The sequence below is a fragment of the Argiope bruennichi genome, chromosome X2 (genome assembly GCF_947563725.1).
Source record: "Argiope bruennichi chromosome X2, qqArgBrue1.1, whole genome shotgun sequence".
Lineage (NCBI taxonomy): Eukaryota > Metazoa > Arthropoda > Arachnida > Araneae > Araneidae > Argiope > Argiope bruennichi.
The window spans coordinates 56,469,228-56,475,085 of record NC_079163.1 but is presented as its reverse complement, the minus strand read 5'-3'; positions in this window follow the sequence as shown (position 1 = coordinate 56,475,085).

Genomic DNA, 5,858 nt, shown 5'->3' with positions numbered 1-5,858 from the left:
AATTTCAAATGAAAACAAAAATTCTGAGCAATACTTTTCTTTTACACAAGTATTTAAAGTGAATTATACAGTTCAAAGTACACAATTAAAATGAGAATAATGAGATGAGATACTCTGTTCATCAACAAGCACACACAAACAAAAATACAAATAAAAAGTGGCGAGTAGAAAAAAAGATTGCTTTCATAAAATAAATTTATCACCTGTGATGTCAAGACAGATTTCATGAATTCATGAACAATTGATAATTCATGTTAATTTTTACTGATTCCTTACTTTAGAACAAATTTAAATATCAACACAATGTTGCTATTAAAAGAAAAAGTTTGAAATATGAAGGAGAAACAAGAATATACTGACCTATTTGATGTATGAAGATTATTTTAACTCTTTCTTTGCATCTCAACAATGTCCCATTCATAATATTTTAGGCCTACAAAAAGAAACAGAAAAAAAAAAATTAAAACTGAATGCAGTATTGTTAAAGAAATGTAAAACTAAATCAATCTGGAGTGAAAATAATTATTTTAACAGCATTCAAAATATACACATCATATCTCATCCTCAGTTTTTGTAAATTCTGATTAATGGTTTATAATTTTCTGAGAGAAACCAGATTTATACTGCATTAATATCAGTATGTAACAAGATCTTAGGCATAATTAAAACTCAAATGGAATGTCATTTGAACTTGATTTAATTGATATCACAATAAAATAATTTCCATTTGGCAATATTTTGTACCCTAAAAAAACAACATTTTTACAGGTGTCAATTTAAACAAAAGGTGAGAAAAGAATATACGGAAAAGAGAAAGATAATCTGTCTTATTATCAAACAGCAATGATTGAAAATTTCAAATGAAAACAAAAATTCTGAGCAATACTTTTCTTTTACACAAGTATTTAAAGTGAATGATACAGTTCAAAGTACACAATTAAAATGAGAATAACGAGATGAGATACTCTGTTCATCAACAAGCACACACAAATGAAAATACAAATAAAAAGTGGCAAGAAGAAAAAAAGATTGCTTTCATAAAATAAATTCATCACCTGTGATGTCAAGACAGATTTCATGAAGTCATGAACAATTGATAATTCATGTTAATTTTTACTGATTCCTTACTTTAGAACAAATTTAAATATCAACACAATGTTGCTATTAAAAGAAAAAGTTTGAAATATGAAAGAGAAACAAGAATATACTGACCTATTTGATGTATGAAGATTATTTTAATTGTTTATATTTTTCTGAGAGAAACCAGATTTATACTGCATTAATATCAGTATTTAACAAGATCTTAGGCATAATTAAAACTCAAATGGAATGTCATTTGAACTTGATTTAATTGATATCACAATAAAATAATTTCCATTTGGCAATGTTTTGTACCCTAAAAAAACAACATTTTTACAGGTTTCAATTTAAACAAAAGGTGAGAAAAGAATATACGGAAAAGAGAAAGATAATCTGTCTTATTATCAAACAGCAATGATTAATAATTTCAAATGAAAACAAAAATTCTGAGCAATACTTTTCTTTTACACAAGTATTTAAAGTGAATTATACAGTTCAAAGTACACAATTAAAATGAGAATAATGAGATGAGATACTCTGTTCATCAACAAGCACACACAAACAAAAATACAAATAAAAAGTGGCGAGTAGAAAAAAAGATTGCTTTCATAAAATAAATTTATCACCTGTGATGTCAAGACAGATTTCATGAATTCATGAACAATTGATAATTCATGTTAATTTTTACTGATTCCTTACTTTAGAACAAATTTAAATATCAACACAATGTTGCTATTAAAAGAAAAAGTTTGAAATATGAAGGAGAAACAAGAATATACTGACCTATTTGATGTATGAAGATTATTTTAACTCTTTCTTTGCATCTCAACAATGTCCCATTCATAATATTTTAGGCCTACAAAAAGAAACAGAAAAAAAAAATTAAAACTGAATGCAGTATTGTTAAAGAAATGTAAAACTAAATCAATCTGGAGTGAAAATAATTATTTTAACAGCATTCAAAATATACACATCATATCTCATCCTCAGTTTTTGTAAATTCTGATTAATGGTTTATAATTTTCTGAGAGAAACCAGATTTATACTGCATTAATATCAGTATGTAACAAGATCTTAGGCATAATTAAAACTCAAATGGAATGTCATTTGAACTTCATTTAATTGATATCACAATAAAATAATTTCCATTTGGCAATATTTTGTACCCTAAAAAAACAACATTTTTACAGGTGTCAATTTAAACAAAAGGTGAGAAAAGAATATACAGAAAAGAGAAAGATAATCTGTCTTATTATCAAACAGCAATGATTGAAAATTTCAAATGAAAACAAAAATTCTGAGCAATACTTTTCTTTTACACAAGTATTTAAAGTGAATGATACAGTTCAAAGTACACAATTAAAATGAGAATAATGAGATGAGATACTCTGTTCATCAACAAGCACACACAAATAAAAATACAAATAAAAAGTGGCGAGTAGAAAAAAAGATTACTTTCATAAAATAAATTTATCACCTGTGATGTCAAGACAGATTTCATGAATTCATGAACAATTGATAATTCATGTTAATTTTTACTGATTCTTCACTTTAGAACAAATTTAAATATCAACACAATGTTGCTATTAAAAGAAAAAGTTTGAAATATGAAAGAGAAACAAGAATATACTGACCTATTTGATGTATGAAGATTATTTTAACTCTTTCTTTGCACCTCAACAATGTCCCATTCATAATATTTTAGGCCTACAAAAAGAAACAGAAAAAAATTTTTTTTTTAACTGAATGCAGTATTGTTAAAGAAATGTAAAACTAAATCTATTTGGAGTGAAAATAATTATTTTAACAGCATTCAAAATGTACACATCATATCTCATCCTAAGTTTTTGTAAATTCAGATTAATTGTTTATAATTTTCTGAGAGAAACCAGATTTATACTGCATTAATATCAGTATGTAACAAGATCTTAGGCATAATTAAAACTCAAATGGAATGTCATTTGAACTTGATTTAATTGATATCACAATAAAATAATTTCCATTTGGCAATATTTTGTACCTTAAAAAAACAACATTTTTACAGGTTTCAATTTAAACAACAGGTGAGAAAAGAATATACGGAAAAGAGAAAGATAATCTGTCTTATTATCAAACAGCAATGATTGAAAATTTCAAATGAAAACAAAAATTCTGAGCAATACTTTTCTTTTACACAAGTATTTAAAGTGAATGATACACTTAAAAGTATACAATTAAAATGAGAATAATGAGATGAGATACTCTGCTCATCAACAAGCACACACAAATGAAAATACAAATAAAAAGTGCCAAGAAGAAAAAAAGATTGCTTTCATAAAATAAATTCATCACCTCTGATGTCAAGACAGATTTCTTGAATTCATGAATAACTGATAATTCATGTTAATTTTTACTGATTCCTTACTTTAGAACAAATTAAAATATCAACACAATGTTGCTATTAAAAGAAAAAGTTTGAAATATGAAAGAGAAACAAGAATATACTGACCTGTTTGATGTATGAAGATTATTTTAACTCTTTCTTTGCACCTTAACAATGATACATTCATAATATTTTAGGCCTACAGAAAGAAACAGAAAAAAAAATTTAAAACTGAATGCAGTATTGTTAAAGAAATGTAAAACTAAATCAATTTGGAGTGAAAATAATTATTTTAACAGCATTCAAAATGTACACATCATATCTCATCCTCAGTTTTTGTAAATTCAGATTAATGGTTTATAATTTTCTGAGAGAAACCAGATTTATAGTGCATTAATATCATTATGTAACAAGATCTTAGGCATAATTAAAACTCAAATGGAATGTCATTTGAACTTGATTTAATTGATATCAGAATAAAATAATTTCCATTTGGCAATATTTTGTACCCTAAAAAAACAACATTTTTACAGTTTTCAATTTAAACAAAAGGTGAGAAAAGAATATACTGAAAAGAGAAAGATAATCTGCCTTATTATCAAAAAGGAATGCTTGAAAATTTTAAATGAAAACAAAAATTCTGAGAAATATTTTCTTTTACACAAGTATTTAAAGTGAATGATACACTTAAAAGTACACAATTAAAATGAGAATAATGAGATGAGATACTCTGTTCATCAACAAGCACACACAAATAAAAATACAAATAAAAAGTGGCGAGTAGAAAAAAAGATTGCTTTCATAAAATAAATTTATCACCTGTGATGTCAAGACAGATTTCATGAATTCATGAACAATTGATAATTCATGTTAATTTTTACTGATTCTTCACTTTAGAACAAATTTAAATATCAACACAATGTTGCTATTAAAAGAAAAAGTTTGAAATATGAAAGAGAAACAAGAATATACTGACCTATTTGATGTATGAAGATTATTTTAACTCTTTCTTTGCACCTGAACAATGTCCCATTCATAATATTTTAGGCCTACAAAAAGAAACAGAAAAAAAAAATTTTTTTAACTGAATGCAGTATTGTTAAAGAAATGTAAAACTAAATCTATTTGGAGTGAAAATAATTATTTTAACAGCATTCAAAATGTACACATCATATCTCATCCTAAGTTTTTGTAAATTCAGATTAATTGTTTATAATTTTCTGAGAGAAACCAGATTTATACTGCATTAATATCAGTATGTAACAAGATCTTAGGCATAATTAAAACTCAAATGGAATGTCATTTGAACTTGATTTAATTGATATCACAATAAAATAATTTCCATTTGGCAATATTTTGTACCTTAAAAAAACAACATTTTTACAGGTTTCAATTTAAACAACAGGTGAGAAAAGAATATACGGAAAAGAGAAAGATAATCAGTCTTATTATCAAACAGCAATGATTGAAAATTTCAAATGAAAACAAAAATTCTGAGCAATACTTTTCTTTTACACAAGTATTGAAAGTGAATGATACACTTAAAAGTACACAATTAAAATGAGAATAATGAGATGAGATACTCTGTTCATCAACAAGCACACACAAATAAAAATACAAATAAAAAGTGGCGAGTAGAAAAAAAGATTGCTTTCATAAAATAAATTTATCACCTGTGATGTCAAGACAGATTTCATGAATTCATGAACAATTGATAATTCATGTTAATTTTTACTGATTCCTTACTTTAGAACAAATTTAAATATCAACACAATGTTGCTATTAAAAGAAAAAGTTTGAAATATGAAAGAGAAACAAGAATATACTGACCTATTTGATGTATGAAGATTATTTTAACTCTTTCTTTGCACCTCAACAATGTCCCATTCATAATATTTTAGGCCTACAAAAAGAAACAGAAAAAAAAAAAAAAATTTTAAACTGAATACAGTATTGTTAAAGTAATGTAAAACTAAATCAATCTGGAGTGAAAATAATTATTTTAACAGCATTCAAAATGTACACATCATATCTCATCCTGAGATCTTGTAAATTCAGATTAATTGTTTATAATTTTCTGAGAGAAACCAGATTTATACTGCATTAATATCATTATGTAACAAGATCTTAGGCATAATTAAAACTCAAATGGAATGTCATTTGAACTTCATTCAATTGATATCACAATAAAATAATATCCATTTGGCAATATTTTGTACCCTAAAAAAACAACATTTTTACAGGTTTCAATTTAAACAAAAGGTGAGAAAAGAATATACTGAAAAGAGAAAGATAATCTGCCTTATTATCAAACAGGAATGCTTGAAAATTTTAAATGAAAACAAAAATTCAGAGCAATACTTTTCTTATACACAAGTATTTAAAGTGAATGATACACTTAATAGTACACAATTAA